Source organism: Gossypium hirsutum, chromosome D09 (assembly GCF_007990345.1).
Source record: "Gossypium hirsutum isolate 1008001.06 chromosome D09, Gossypium_hirsutum_v2.1, whole genome shotgun sequence".
In the NCBI taxonomy this organism is placed as follows: Eukaryota; Viridiplantae; Streptophyta; class Magnoliopsida; order Malvales; family Malvaceae; genus Gossypium; species Gossypium hirsutum.
In genome coordinates, this window is record NC_053445.1 from 30268795 (window position 1) to 30286486 (window position 17692).

The 17692-nt window shown below is 32.7% G+C and overlaps 1 pseudogene; it reads left to right on the forward strand.

The window, feature by feature from the left end:
- The first annotated feature begins 277 nt into the window (after positions 1-277).
- On the forward strand, positions 278-15005 carry LOC121220753 (uncharacterized; annotated as a pseudogene).
- The last annotated feature ends 2687 nt before the right edge of the window (positions 15006-17692 follow it).

A 17692-nucleotide genomic window follows, 5' to 3' on the forward strand; every position in this document is an offset into this window, starting at 1 on the left:
GCAGAAGATTAATAGCTTGTTCGAGGAAGGTATTTTTGCTTATCAAGAGGACACTGTTGTTGAGAAGGATGTTGCTGCTGCTAAACAGGAAGTTGTTGCTGAAGAAAAAGAAGTTGCTGAGAATAAGAAAGAAAAAGAAGAAGAAGATTCTAGTTAGAAAACTGTCATTACACCCGAGTCTGTGGGTGCAAATATTACTAATTTGGAGCTATTTGGAGCGAGACTAGTGGAAGTTGTTGAGGTAACCAGTGAGGAGCAATACAATTCATTGGCAAAAATGGTCTACAATGGACCACTCCAAATGGCCTCTACTACACAAGAAGCAGTCGATGATACCGGGGAAGGGTCGGGAACTGAGGAGCAATCTAAGGACCATGTAAATCTCAAAGAATAGAAAAGGAAGTGCTCCAAGAATAAAATATGAAAGAAGGAGGAGAAGAAAGAAACATCATGCAGCCACATCGACGACTACGGATAACTGAGTTAGTTTCTTTTAAAATTTAGTTATAGTATTCATGCATTACATGTAGCTGTAGGTTTTATTTTGATAAGTATACATCGTCATTGCATTTTTTTTATTGTCATTACATTTTCATGTTAGTGCATTGGAGACAACGCGAACTTTAAGTTTTGGGGAATACCAATAGGGCTAGGAAATGCACCCATATTTCAAATTTTTTTCAAAACTGAAGCATGCAAGGTTTAATTATAGTTATTAAAAATTGTTTGAAAATTTTTGTTACATTCGATGCTTAATTCTTGGATCATGAAAATTATCAATGAATGAGTTGGATAAATTTGACAGAAGGTTGTAGCTTCAATTCTTTGATGAATGGATTAGGTTGCATTAGTAATGGATGACTGTCATCATTCCTTAAATCTTGAATGAATCTGCTTTTTACAGCTGCTTATATATGTATATATAGTTATAAAGTAGAGACACTCCAAAGTGGGTGTAGTATGGAATGTTAAAAAGGGAACACTCCAATACAAGCATTAGAAAAATCAATCTGGCCAAAGGCTATCACTGCATGAGTCTGTGTCAGTGCAATTACGTACTCCCTGGGGTTTTGTTGCACCCCATCATTACATCTCAAGAACAAGGGTACAGTAATGCAACGATATCCCTTATTCTGAAAAAAATATGTATATATATTTATAACATATAAATACTTAGTATTATACAATAAATGTTGTAATGGTAGATGGAACTTAAGGTTTGAAGCATGATGCTAACATTGATAAAGTTGTAACCTTATTCATTCATGCTTATGAATTATCTATGCAATATTCTTTCACCTGAATGTGATTCATCCATTGGGAATTTAGAGGGTTCAAGTTGCTAAAATAATCATTTACCTTAGTAAAATATTTGTAGCCTTGCTAGTTTCTGTTTTATTTGAGGACAAGTAAAAACTCAAGTTTGGGGGTGTGTTAGCACTAGAAAGAACATAGGTTTCCCCCCTTACTTATTGGTTAAATTGTTCCCATTTAGTTATCCTTAACATACATTTTAGCATTTTCAATTTAGTAAATTGCATTTTATAACTCAGTGAATCCTAACCTATTTATCCTTAATTTTGTTATCTTATTGCATTAATGTCGTTGTATGAGTTAATTCCAGATTGCGTCCAGAATTGTCATCGCACTTGACAGCTTTCCAAATAAGAACCAAAACTGCGTGAACTATCCAGTCTAGTATAACCACCCTGTACATATAATGACAGAATAATTCTGAGGAAAGGACACCTATACTGTTAGAGGGGGACATAAAAGGTAGACATGAGAAGAAAAAAGAGAGCTTTTTTCTCCACCATCTTCGTCATCCTACCGTGAAGCTTGTGGCCATGGCAGCTTAAGCCTCTCACAGGTGAGCCAAAATGAAAAACATATGCAGACTAGCTCCTGACGAGGAGACCTAGGTGTGAGATAAGAGGGAATAGAGAGATTCAGTCAAGTTGTTTAAGGATAGTATTCTCCATTCGATTCTTTCTTATTTCTTTCTAAATGCTGGTGATTATTCTCTATTTTCTGTTTGTATGGAAGTACACATGAATTCTTGGTTAAGTGTTATCTTATTCAATCTTGCTTTTATTGTTTAATCTTGGCGTTTGAATGTTTTTTAACATAGAAGTGTTATTGCAGTCACTGATACTGGAAAGTGCAGTGACAGTTTGAGCCAACAAGCATTACAATAGAAGTTGAGTGAGGATTAGAGGAATTTAGTCCACTTGTTCTTAATAGTGCCATATTACCATCATCGGAAGGTGAGGTTAATATGCATGTTTAAGTCTCAGATTAAATAGAGGAGTAACGCTGGGTAAGATATACATTGAATTTTATTGCCTCGACAATCACCTATACTTTTATACCTTGTAAACATTTAGTATTTTGCTGAAGATTCATGTTGGGGATCCCATTTTATCATTATCATATTTTATTTTATTGTTTTCAAGGTATTGCATCGACAACTATCCTCACAATTTATATTGTTTATATCTAGTTATTGCACCGACATTAATAGACAAAAGACTACCATCCTTGTGGAATCGATATATGACAAACCCACATCTGTCTACTATACTTGCATCGACAGTGTACGCTTGCACATTATTGCTGTGACATTAAATAGCTTATCAATTAAGTATTCAAATGGCTCTGTACGAGACTTTATATGGTTGTAGGTATAGAACTCCTATTTGTTGGTCAGAATTGAATGAAAGAAGGATCGTTGGGCTAGAATTGATTCAGGAAGTAGAAAGTGTCGTAAAGTTTATCAATGATAGATTAAAAGTAACATTTGATAGAAAAAAATCATACACTAATCTAAATATGAGAGAAATCGAGTATACAGTGGAAGATAAGGTATTCTTGAAATTTTATCCATGGGAAAAGGTTTTACGTTTTGTTCACAAAGGGAACTTGAGTCCCAGATTTATCGTGTCGTATGAAGTTATTGAATAATTGAATCAGTAGCATATCAGTTAGCCCTACCGTCAAATTTGAAAAAGACTCATGTTGTATTCTATGTATCCCTGCTTAGACGATATTATTTGGATCCGTCTCATGTTGTATCATTCCCCACCCGGGCTAGACGTTTTGATTGAATTGTGAAAACCAGATTAGCCACTTGTGTGACTAAAAAACCGACCATTTATTTGAAAACCATAACTACTCTCTTTTAAGAAAAATTATGGAGTACTCTTGTGTTAATTTGGAAAACATTCATAATTTAAGACAAATGTCTTAAGTCATTTTCTTAGTGATAGCATGGTTTTAGAAAACATGTTGCTCGTCATTTCATTCAACAAAAATTTAACTATTTTTTTGCAATAGAAAACTTAATTTATGAAAAAGTTTAGTTAAATCGAGTATCATGCAATGTCCAATTTCAAAACACATTTTTAAATCCAATCAATGAAATGAATATGCATGCATAAAACCCCAAAATGAAAAAAATTATAACATCCCAAAAATTAAGGTTTAGTAGAATCAAGTTTGTGAATCGAGAGAAAGTGGTAAAGCCTTAATTTTTAAGATTATATATTCATTTTTAGGAAATAAATAAGGTATTGGTTTGTTGGTTAAGTGTTAGTGAAATGTTCCTTGAAACCCAAGTTCAAATTCCTTCTCTCTCACCATTTTTATTATTTTACAGATTCTGCCTTAAAAACTAGTTTGTGACATGCCTTGTTTTTCAAATAAATATTGCAAAATTATTTCAAGAATGAGGAAGAAGCCTAATGGTTAAAAGAAATATGAGAAATCATGGAAATTAAATGAGGTCCCAAGTTCGAATAATTTCCCTTGCAAAATAATTAAAATTTGTAAAATCCCTTGTTTTTTAATATGTGTGCCATCCATAACCTTAAACCCAAAGTATAAATAAAAAAATTTATTGTATTTTTCAGCCTTTCATTCAATTTTTCCCTACCCTATCCGTTCATCCCCTTCCTCTCCTCTTTTCTTTTCAATTTTCTTTCTTTCTCCCATTGTTGTCATTGCCTACACCTCCTATTTTACCATTTTTTTCTTCTTTTTGCATCAAGATTGTGCACCATCTCATAACTCCATTGCTTCCATTTATCCTCATCTAAATTAGTCCCATATCTGAAATCTTGAACCCTGAGACCAATCTCGAACATTGCCAAGGAAGTGTCATTTCCGTTTCTCCTAGCTAGCTTGGGTAAGATCTCTTTTCTCTTCAATTTCTTCATTAATCTTGTCAATTAAAAACCAAAATTTATAGATCTGGAATTTGGTGAATTTTAAATTATTTCAAAGTTATTTTTCCAGATTTTAATGAGATCTCAAACTGTTTTAAAATTCAGCCCTCATTTTGGCCACCATGGGTGGTGGTGCATGCGCTTATGTGCAAGAAAGGGGGTTGTTTTGTTTCTTGGGTCTTGCCCATATTTTTCCATTATGAAATTGTGTTCTTCAACCCTTCTAATCAGCCTTTAAGCACATGTTAATTAGGTAAATAAATTATTGATCAATTAGCCAATCGGATCCCACAAATCATGAAGCGTAAGTGCAATTAAGGATAACTAGTTCGTTATTTCGACATAGTTGTTGGGTAAAGGTTATGAATTGATTAAATGAAAGAATTTAATCATTAAATAGCTAGTGATTTTCAAGTATATTATTGAATTTGTTGCTGACCCAAATTCCCCAAATCATCCGTAAAGGCGAAGAACGATTGTACATATGGTTCGCATCGATACAGTGCAAGGAATCTAATTAGTTTGGATTCATAAAGTAGTTATCATTTCAACAATTGGTATGAACTCATAAGTGAGTGTTTGGGGTATGGTTTAATGGTAAATTTATTGAATTTATACTGAATTTTGGTTTTGGTTCATTTAAGGATTTATTAAGGAAATTTGGAAGATTCTCTACTGTGCTACAAGAAAGCAAAAAATAAGGTACGTGTCCTAAACTCATAAAATTATTTGAAAATGTTAAATATCATGTTATATTTGAGAAATTATCTTGCTAATTGAATTGGATTAATAGCCAAATTATTACTTTTTTGAGTAGCCGAACCAGGTATGTTTCGAGCCTTAAAAGATTGACATGTTGGCAAAATTGTTAGTTTGATAGTATGAATGTTTAATTGAGTTTGTAATTGTATATTTGAGTTATGAGATATGAGAATGTTTGACTGAATGATAATGTGTTGAGAAATTAAGTGTAACACTCCAAACCCGGCCTACACGTTATGGTCGAATTTGGCGATATCACATTGAAGTGTTTTTCAAAAACACAGTTTCATTGAAAACCCGTTCCTTACTAATTCAAGTTTACTGAAAACTCAAGTTGTCTTTAGCAGTGTGTTGATCATATTAGTTTGTTACTATATTTAAAACGTTGTCTGATGCGAAAACTTTTACAGTATTTTATGAAAACGTGGTGTCTTTGAAAATAGTTACCTTTTGAAAACCCGTCTTTTTCTACAATTAGCAGTTTATATCAAACTAAATAAATAAAAACCCCAATTTAAAATTTATAACCTTAAAGAGGCCCTTTTACATAAAAATACTCAAATTCAGTTACTTATAAATCAGAAGCTAAAAACGAAAACTAATGCGGTTGTGTGGCCATCATCGAGTCCTTCGCAACACTGACCTGCCTATAATTGGGGATTACCTGTACAGTTAGACAGAGGGGTGAGTTTACGAAAACTCAATGTGTATTCCACTAACAAGCAAACTGTCAATTAAACAGTAGATAATGCAGTTTGGGCTTGAGCCCGTTACAGTAATAGTCCAGTTCAGTGTGGGCCTAAGCCCTTTCCCGTAACAGTAAACGATTGGGCTTGAACCCATCACAATGTTTGTAATCAGTAGGGCCTTTGCCCAACTTCAGTAATAGTATCAGTGGGGCCTTGGCCCATAACAGCAACAGATATCAGTCATGCAGTGAACAGTATGTAATATCATTAATCGATGCAGTAACAGTACAATATCATTTATTAGTGCAGATATGCAGTTAGAAGTCCTACCCAATCCAGCCTCTACACAGTACTCCGTCCCGCCAAGCGCACCATGTGGGGATAAAATCGACCCACCCAGCCAGACACACCAAGATTAGCACTGGATGCGGCACGAAATAGTATTGCAACAAAGCTGCCAGTAAAATAAATGGCATATAGCCATCAGTAGGTCCACAGTCGTCTTAGGCGACCTGCGCAACCTTATCAGTACGGTACACTCCTCCAAATACAACAACACATCCCCATGCAATATGTCATGACATAATATCATACATGTATGCAAAATGTCATGCTCAATCATAATCATATATATCATAGAGCAAATCAGTCATACATAACTTAAGGCCATAACAGTCATTTCATCTCCTCGGGTATAATAGTCATTTTACCCTATAGGGGTATTTTGGTCATTTTACCCTATAAGGGTATTTCGGTCATTCTACCCTATGGGGGTATTTCAGTCATTTTACCCTATAAGGGTATTTTGGTCATTTTACCTTATGGGGGTATTTCGATCATTTTACCCTATTTGGGTATTTTGGTCATTTTACCCTATAAGGGTATTTTAGTCATTTTACTTTATTGGGGTATTTTGGTCATTTTACCCTATAGAGGTATTTCGGTCTTTCTACCCTATGAGGGTATTTTGGTCATTTTACCTATTTTAGGGTTTCGATGCTGATATCGACCTCTCGAAAGGTCCGTACTCACTTCGAGCGACTCAGGTAACCTAAAAAGTCATAACAGTGAAAATGGGCCCAAGGCCCATTACTCGACCCAAGTGGGCCTCCACGCTTGTGCGGCCCGTTCTACAGTTACAGTGGGTTACACACCTGAAGCAGCAAAATAAATACACCCTTTTTTGATGCGTCACCACTCGAACCTTAAACCCCATGTACACTACACACGCCCCTTACCACTAGACCAACAGCTCATTTGTATCATATTTTAACCACAATACTTTAAGAACCAACTATCTAGATCCAAGGATTTTATTCACTTAAAATAAAAAAAAAATTGCATAAGCCAAGGCTTGAACCCTTGACTTCTCAAACACTTCTAAATCACTTAACCACTGAAGCAAACATTCACTTACGTTACTTCCATGCACAACTAAATATTTATGTGTAGTCTCCTAACTGTTCCCCTATTCAAAACCTATTTCTTCTAGGCCCAAAATTTGGGGTGTTACATTAAGCTTATGTATGATTTAAATGCATGAGATATTTGTTATATTGTGAATTGAAAATGGTGTTATTTATGCACAATGAAAATCCGTAAAATATTTAAAATTGAACGATATCAATTTATACCAACACAATAGTAATTTGAAAGATTGGAACACTGTTTCCATTTATTGAAAGCATGTGATTATTGTGGACATGCCGCTCATATTGAATGAATGTGAAAAGTCTTAAGATATGATTATGTATGAGATTGTGTGACATATTTCATATGCATTGGGTTGGAATTTTGTGGTTGACAGAAGAGTTTCATGGAGTACCGACAACATATTAAGTCTGCATTATTCGTAGTCAGTGCACTGCACCTGGAGTACCGAGGGAAATGGCTATTTATCGCATTTTTACTGGCAGCTTGTCTACATTTTTACTGGTAGAATTTTTTGCATATTGTTATCGGTGGTTTTAACCACAACGGGCTTAAGCCCATAATGTTTTGGAGTTCGGATCACGAATTCTCGGGAACTCGTGGTGTGTAGCGGATGGCATGGGTAGGAACCTTTTTGTATTGCATCATGCTCATGACATATTCAAATGTTATTGATTTGTGATATGTGTTGTATTGTGTTATATTGAATGATATCAAAATTAATGGTTGTTACTCAAATAAATGATGTCCCATGCTCATACACTGTTCAACATTAATTTGATAATGGCTATGTAATGATATGAAATTCCTATGATGGTTCTGTTTTCTTCCGTTAATGCTAATATATTTCACTGTATTTTATGTTTTTTCCCATTTAAATAATTGTTCGACTCACACTGAGCTTTTCATAAGCATACCCCCAATAGTGTTTAAATTTTCAGGTAAACCCTGAAATTAGGACTGGACTCGGCATTCGGAGAATCACCTTGGACCTGGGATTATTTTTAATAAGTATTAATCAGTCTCTGTTAGTTTTGGTTTGTAACTTTTAATTATTTCTGATCTATGGCTTGGTAACTTTTCTTTTAGGGATTTTTGCATGCATGGATTACTCAAGCATAATAATCGGATAATGCATGATATCGGGCTTAAGTAAAATTTGTTATTGCTCCCTAGTTTCCTCAACATATTTTCTTCCAGGTATTTGATTTTATTTTCTTGTGTTGACTTTTTATTTTTAGTGTTTCTAGCTACTACTTCATTCTCAATACTTATTCCAAAGTTAAGTGTTAAATTTTTGTGCTAGCATAATATTTGTAATCTTGTAAGTTCTAATCAACTTCTCTGTGGATCGACCTCGGACTCTTGAGATTTTATTACTTGAATATAACCTACACTTGGGTTGTAGAACTAGAAAGTCACTGTCAAGTTTTTAGCATCGTTGCCGGGGAAAGTAAGATTTAGGTTACAAGTTTATAAGTATTTTTTTATGTACTTATATTTGGCTTGTTCTACCGCCTAATTTGTTTATGCATATTTGGCATGGTGATTTTAATTCTCGTCGTTTAGTTAGAAAAAATTGTGAAACCTTTGTTGGTAATTTGATTGAGACTCCTCCACATTCTCCAATCATGGATGAGATTGAAAGAGCTCCTGATGAAAATGAGATTCAACAAGTGTGCACCCTGCGTGATTACTTGTAACCTCCTCGAAACTCAACACCCTTTTGCTTTGTTTTACCTTTGAATGCAAATAATTTTCGGTTCAAATCTGGAATCATAAGTTTACTTCCTAATTTTCATGGCTTAGAGCCTGAAATTCCTTACTTACATCTTAAATATTTTGATAAAGTATGTGCCACCTTTAATGATCCACCTTGTGCTAATGAAATTGATAAACTCAAATTATTTCCTTTTCCTTTAAAAGATAAAGGTGAAAATTTGGTTTAACAATTTAAAACCAAGATCAATTGGTACTTGGTAAGAAATGCAAACTGAATTTTTAAAGAAATTTTTTCCAACACAAAAGCACCAATGCTTTTAAAAGGCAGATTCAAAATTTCTTGCAAAATTCAAATGAACCATTTTTCAAACACCAAAGAGAATGCCCAAACATTTCACTTTTCAAAGAAATGTTTCATGAACAAGAAAATGTTGTGGAAACATTCAGAAAACCCTTTCATTCTCCATACTCAAGCATTTACAACCCTCAATGGAGAAACCACCCTAACTTCAGCTGGCAAAATAATAATTGTGCTCATTTACCCCATCCTCCAAAACCTCCCAACACTCTGACCCAACCGTCTTTACATGTTAAAAGTTTAGAGGATAGATTGCAAGAATTCATGCAGACACAAACAAATGTCAACAATCAGACTTCACAAGGTATCAATGAAATCAAGAGCACACTTTCTATGTTGATAGCCTCATTGCGCATTCAAGAAATAGGTAAGTTTCCTGCTCAACCTCAACCTAATCCTTCTACTCAATGTCATATTTCTTGTCCTAAAGAAATCCAAAAAGAATATGTGAATTCTATCACAACTCTTCAAAGTAGTAAGGCCATCGACAAGAGTATTTCTTCCAAAGCCCAATAGCCCTCTTTCAGTTCGCTAAGTAGTGGTAAGGATAATTGCAAGCCTAAAAGTTCTAACAACTTAGACAAGGAAAATATGGGGTTTCTGCTCCTTTCCCTCCAAGATTACAACCAATAAGGAATTTGAATAAAAATGCTAAAATTTTAGAAATTTTCAAACAAGTTAAGATTAATATTCCTTTATTGGATGTGATTAAACAAGTGTCGTCTTATGATAAGTTTTTGAAAGATATCTGCAATGTTTAAAGGAATCATAATGTGCAAAAGAGAGCCTTTTTAACTAAACATGTGATTTAAATCATTCAGCATATCACTCTACCTCAATACAAAAATATGGTTGCCCTACAATTTCATGCATCATTGGGAACACCATAATAGATCGTGCTTTATTAAACTTGGTGCTACTGTTAATCTTTTGCCTTTCTCTATTTATCAGCAATTAGATTTAGGTGAACTTAAGCCAACATCTATCACATTTTAGTTAGCTGATCGATTTTCAAAATTCCTCGAGGGATAGTAGAAGGCGTGTTGGTTCAAATTGACAATTTTTATTTTCCAATTGATTTTATTATTTTGGACACGCATCCTGTCTTAGATTCTACTTTACAAATCCCTATTATTTTAGGCCGTCCATTCATTAAAACTTTAACTACTTTGATTAATTGCAGGAACGGTGTTCTAAACTTGTATTTTGGAAACATGACATTAGAATTAAATGTGTTTAACATTTGTAATCAACCTGCTAAAGATTCTGATGTACATGAAGTGGACTTCATTGAATAACTCGTCCATGAACAGTTCATCAATTCCAAACTATTCAATCCTTTGGAAAATTATTTAACTGAATTTGAAATTGATGACGAAACAAAAAATCCATGCATTAATCCTGTCTTAAATAATTTTCAGGGACAAAATAAGAAATTTTATTAGAAACAAAAGTTTGAGGAACATCCAACAACTAAAGATGTTTTAACACATCAGTTGATCAACCACCCATGCTTGATTTGAAACAACTACCATGTGATCTGAAATATTCATCTTTGGGTGAGAATGAAACTTTTCTAGTCATAATTTCCTCAAAACTTGATGCACACCAAGAAGGTAAGCTACTGAAATTTTGAAAATGCATAAAAATGCATTAGGATGGACCATTATAATAACATAAAAGAAATTAACCCTCTGATTTGCACACATAACATTTATTTAAGGGAAAATGCTAAACCCTCTAGACAAATGCAACTAATTCTTAATCCTAATATGAAAGAAGTGGTGAGAAACGAAGCCATTAAACTCTTGGATAATAGAATCATTTATCCTATTTTTCACAGCAAATGGGTAAGTCCTACCCAAGTTGTACCCAAGAAATCTGGGGTTACTGTAGTCAAAACTGAAAATAATAAATTGATCTCAACTAAGACTATTATTGGTTGGCGCATGTGCATTCATTATAGGAAACTTAATTTAGTGACTAGAAAAAATCATTTCCCTTTACCTTTCATGGATAATATCTTAGAAATAGTTGCAGGGCATGAATTTTATTGTTTTCTAGATGGATATTTTGGGTATAAGAAAATTGCAATTTCACTTGAGGATCAAGAGAAAACCACTTTTACAAGTCCTTTTGGCACTTTTTCACATCGAATGATGCCTTTTCGATTATGTAATGCACCAGCCACATTTCTGAGATGCATGTTTAGTATTTTTAGTGATATGGTTGAATGCATTTTAGAAGTCTTCATGGATGATTTTTCTTTTTTGGTGATTCATTTGATGATTGCTTATCCAATTTAGAAAAAGCTTCAATTATATGTAAAGAAAAAAAAATATTGTTCTTAATTGGGAAAAATGTCATTTCCTTGCCACTAAAGGAATTGTTTTAGGACACATAGTTTCTTTAAAAGGGATTCAGGTAGACAAGTCAAAATTTGAGTTAATTTCCAATTTTCCAACATCGAAAACTGTAAAGTACATTAGGTTATTTTAGGACACACAGGATTTTATAGGAGATTCATAAAAAAATTTAGTGTTATATCTAGGCCTTTGTGTAATCTCTTATTAAAGGATAGTGTGTTTGGATGGACTGAAAAGTGTGAAATGAATTTTGGAAAGCTTAAAAGTATGCTTACTTCTGCTCCTATTATCAAACCCCAGATTGGACTTTACCATTTGAAGTAATATGTGATTCTAGTGATTACGTTATTGGTGTTGTGTTAGGATAAAGGAGATGTAAGAAACCATATGTCATTTTTTATGCAAGTAAAACTTTAAATAGTGCTCAAATGAATTATTCTACTACTAAAAAATAATTACTTGTAGTAGTTTTTGCATTGGAAAAATTCAGATCTTACCTTGTTGGATCATCTATTGTTGTCTTTAGTGATCATGCAACTTTAAAATATCTTCTCTCTAAAAAGGATGCCAAACCCAGGTTGATTAGGTGGATTCTTCTTCTTCAAGAATTCAACATCACAATTCGAGATAAGAAAGGAGTAGAAAATTTGTGGCTGACCATTTTTCAAGACTTGTTTGTAAGGAATCTTTTGAAACTTTCCCAATTAATAATAGTTTTCCTAATGAACAAAATTTAAATATCTTTGTTATACCATGGTTTGCTGACATTACAAATTTTCTTACGACAGGAAAAATTCCTTCTTAATGGAGTTTACAACATAAAAGGAAATATTTTTCTGAGTTAAAAAATTTTATTGGGATGATTTCATATCTTTTCAAATACTACCCTAATCAAAATTTTCGAAGATGCATACTTGACAATGAGGTACATAGTGTCATTAATTTTTTTTCATTTTGAAGTATGTGGTGGTCATTTTTCATCCAAGAAAATTGCTGCAAAAAATTTACAATGTGAATTTTATTGGCCAACCTTATTCAAGAACACTTATAATTTATGCAAATCATGTGAAAATTTCCTAAAATATGGATCCATTTCAAAACAAAACATAATGCTATTAAATCCAATTTTTGTGATTAAAATATTTTACTGTTGGGGTATTGACTTCATAAGACCTTTTCCATCATCGTTTGGTTTCTTATACATTTTGGTTGCAGTATATTATGCTTCAAAATGGATAGAGCCAACTCTATGACGAAATAATGATCACAAAACAATGATAAGTTTTTAGAAGAAAATATTTTTAAGTCGATTTGGGATTCCTCGATCTATTATAAATTATGGGGGCACACATTTTTGCAACAAAATTTTTGAATCATTAATGAAGAAATATACCATTAGACACAAAGTTGCAACCCCTTATCACCCTCAGACAAATGGACAAGTATAACTTGAAAATAAAGAGATTAAGAACATTTTGGAAAAACATGATTAACCCAACTTGCAAAGATTGGTCTCTGAGACTTAATGATGCATTATGGGCTTACCGAATTGCTTTCAAAACAGCATTAGTCATTTCTCCCTATCTACTAGTTTATGGAAAACCTTGTCATTTACCCATGGAAATTGAACATAAGGCATATTGGGCTACTAAAATGCTTAACTCCAATCTTGATGATGCGTCTAAGTTGTGAAAGTTGCAAATTAATGAACTTGAAGAACTTAGAAATGATACTTATGAGAATTCAAAAATAAATAAAGAAAGAACCAAAGCTTTTCATGAAAAGATGGTGTTAAGAAAGACATTTGATGTTGGACAAAAGGTTTTGCTTTATGACTCCCGACTTCACTTATTTCCTGGAAAACTAAGATCAAGGTGCAGTGGTCTATTTGTTATAAAGCACGTGTACCCTCATGAGGCAGTCAACATTAAGAATCCAAAGAATGGTAATGTATTCAAGGTTAATGGAAATGTTGTGCGGAAGCGTGTAAAAGAGTAAAATTATTGTACTAAAAAATCACACTAAGTTCAATTCCCAGGAAAGAGAGGTGGATCACAAGGATCGCTTAAGTACCATGTCTTTCCTAGCCAGAATATCCCTCAATCGTAATTTAATAGCACAATAAATCACTACAATCACACTCACAATTCATGTAGAATAATACAATAAAGAACACAAGAATTTAACGAGGTTCAGCAAATTTTTCCTACGTCCTCGAGCACTACCAAATATATTTCACTCCAAAACACAAGTGAGAATTTACAAAGAGAGAGAGAGAGAAAACAATGCTTTAAGTAGAGAATGGCAAATTTGGGATGATGAAAAACAGAAATGGTTAGGCCTATTTATAGTTGAGGTTTAGGGATCAAAATTGCAATTATCTTATGCCAAATCTCAATCCTACTTTTGGTGCCTTAAATCCCAGATTTTGATACCCATATCTTTTTTTATACCCATATCTTTCTGATACCCATATCTTTGACTTTTCTAAATATGGAAGGTTGCCAATAGGAAAAAAGACTCAAATTATTCCTAGAAAATCAATTTGCTCAAGATGAAATTCTTTGTCTTTCCGATCCTTGTTACAATAATGTTTAGTTGTAAATATATATTTTACTAATTAGGAATTCATATTATTATAAATATTATTATCGTTGTTATTGTTACCATTTATTACAATTCTTTTTTTTTTGTATTGTTTTTTTACCCCGGTTAAATGACGTATAATGGTACTCCGTGGCTTTAATGTTGATCCTATCAACTACCCATAAAACTAATATAGTATATCCTTACTCTTAAATTTTCTACAATCTAAATCCTTATACTCTTCTCTCTCATCTCGTTTTCTTGGCTTTCAAAGTAATCTAATTTCTTTTTCTCAAACTTTCTTTGATTTCAAAATGGATAACATTGTTTCAAAGTTGCACAAACAATTTTCTTATCTCCCCAGAAATATGATAGTGAAGCTTTACAAGGTTAGATGCGAGAGATTAAGGATGCTCATGCATAAGGGGATGCCTACAGACATTCAAGTGATCATTAAAGGAAAAGTACGATTTGAGAAATATCTTCATGTTTTGCATTTACCTGGCACAAGTAGGAGCAGTTATGCAAGAAAGCGAATAGCAAAGTGCCTTGAGTGATTTGTAGCAAGTGTCCCAGATGGACTTATAACGATCAATGTCAATCTCTTGGGATGGCATCTGTAAATCGAGAAGATAAAATAATGTTCATTAATGACGGATTAAGTAAGGATAATTTTGGAGATATCCAAATTTCTCTTGAGACCCATCCTAGTGGAACTGTGCAAAAGGAAATTCTTGATTTATGGTCTTAGTTCCAATATGAATAGAATCGTCTTGGAAATCTTATGATCAAATATCTTGTTTGCCAGTTTATAGGAAAATTGGATGGGACTCATAAAAGGCATTTAAGCCATTACTGGACGTAAAATCGGAGGAAGATGTGAGCCACAATCACAACTACTATAAATAATTCTCAATCTTTAATCTTCATTTGAAATAATCATATGTTTCTTGCATTTTACATTATGTTTATATCTATGTTATTTATCTTGATCTCAACTATTTGAAAACATAATAATAATTAAAAACAAAAACAAAAAAGGCGATTGTTAATATCAATATTTTATTACTATTTATTTTTAGATTTTCTGTTACGTGTGATGATTTTCTCTTCCATATTATTATCTCAAGATTCATGTTTTTTTGTACCTGATAACTAATTGTGACATGTTCCTTTCTTAAATTTTTTGAATTTTTCTTCTCGAGAAATATTTGCCTCTGACTTGTTTGATTTTTTTCTTGACATCTTATTTTCTCTTTCTATTTTATTATTACTCTATGTGGGGTCCAAACCTTATATAATTTACTACTTCCTCATTCACATTCAGACATTCAAAAAAATATATGGCAAGTACTTCAACTCAAAAGTGTGAAAAGATTTGTGTTTTTTTTTTTTTGTGGATCTTATCCAGGAAAAGAAAAAACTTTTATAGCTATGGCTATCAAAATTGGGCAAAGTACTACCCAATGAAAAAATTAAGTTAATCTATGGAGGGGGAAGTATGGGTTTAATAGGACCAGTGGCTACATCGGCATATGTTAAAGGAGTTCAGTTTTGGGAATAATCCCAAGAGTATTCAAAGAAAATGGACTATGTTGACCGACTATCAGTAAATAACTACAAGTTTGAAGTATTCATGAATGGTTAGCTATTATGTTCGACACTATTGATGCATTCATTGCCTTACCTAGAGGTTTTGGTACATTAAAGGAAACATTTTGCATAACCTCTTGTCCATCTTTCTTCAAACATAAAAAACTCATAGGTTTGCTTAATGTTAATGGTTATTAAAATAATTTTCTCTCATTTTTAGATAATGTTGTGGAAAGTGGATTTGTGTTTTCAGAGGCAAGGAATGTCTTGATTGTTACGCAACTGTTGATGAACTATTCATTAAGCCTCAAGCTTTTGAGTACCGTCCAGATCTAATCACTCAACAAATTGTTGAATCAAGAAAAAGGAAAAGAGATTCTGACAAACAAGAAATGGATTTAACTTTTTCTTTGTGACATTATTCAACTTTTGGGTTTATCTTATATTTACATTTATATATGTATACATTGTCGTGTTTCAGTTGTAGCAATCTTGACCAACAATCACAGGTGACATCCTCTAAACTTCACTTATGATTTTGACATTGAGGACAATGTCCTAATTTGGCAGAGGGTAGGGGATACTTTTTTGAAAATCCTAAGTCTCCTTAAAAAAGAAAAACACTAAAGGTTGTTATTGTAATCAATGTGGCAGGGTATGGAAAATAATCTTGAGACTACACCTTATTAGAATGTCTACCCTTATTATTATTATTATTATTATTATTATTATTATTATTATTATTAATTTTAAATATATATTGTAAAACACAAGTAAGGAGTGAAGAGCATTCTTGAATTGCATCATTTCATGTTGAAATGGAGGATAAGGAGTAATCTTGACACCTATGTTTCAATTTTTTTTCTCTTTTTTAAAATAATTCTTTATCAATTTTGTTTTTTTTTTTTTTGTGATGTTAGAAAATGTTTTGCATGATCATGTAATATATATAGTACTTTTGAGATTTTAACATGCTTGCGAAGTACTAAAGTATGTAAGCTTGAATAATTGGTGATCATCAAAAAAGTAGTTGTTAATCTATTATAGAATGTGTTTCATGGGTTTTGTGTAATTAGGTTTTGTTAGGACTTTGGGTTTTTCCTCTTTGAACTTTCTTTGATAAAATTATCTTTTGAATTTTCTTTAATACATTGTCTGTCTTATATGATATGCATGACTTGTAATGGGTTGTAAGTAATATATTAATCATGATCTTAGAATCTATTGGCATATTACCCTTAAATATAATGGGTAGTTCCAAATGCATGATAAGGGAAGACCTAGGCAATTTCTTTATATCGTTTGAGGTTTTCGAGCCAACTCTTGCATAAAATTTCTTAGTACCCTAATTTAGCCTTTTAAGATTTTTTTTTGTTTAATGTTGTTATCTTAGCCTATAAAGCCTTAATTGCTAAATCTTAATCATTTTGTTCACCTTAAGTATTTAGTGCTTATCAGACATATTCCTTTAGCTTAAGTATTAAATGAGATAAGTAGAAATATTAAGGTGGATACTTTAAGGTGAGAAATGAATAAAGCATGGCTTCACCGTACATTGTATTTACATCATGGAAAATTTAAAAAATCAAAAGAAAATGACTATTTTTTTGTTTACCTATTTTATCCATGTTTTATTTGAAAGGTAGAAAAATAAAGAGATAAAAAAAAAGGGAGTTGAAAATATAATTAGTGCTCATATAGGGGAAGTACGGAATGATACTTTAAGCTTTTTATGATCCGTAAGTAACTAATGCTTAAGATTTAAGCCTAAATTGACTTTTCATCTTACCTTAGCCCTAGCCTAATGTTACAAGCCAAAAGACCTAGTGAACTTGTTATTCATATTGGAATCAAATTAAAGGAGAGGGGAACTGTTAATGGACTTATGAAATTATGATTATTATGCTTAACTTACAATCTATTACTGTTTAATGTGTTGATAAGATTGCACACAGGTAA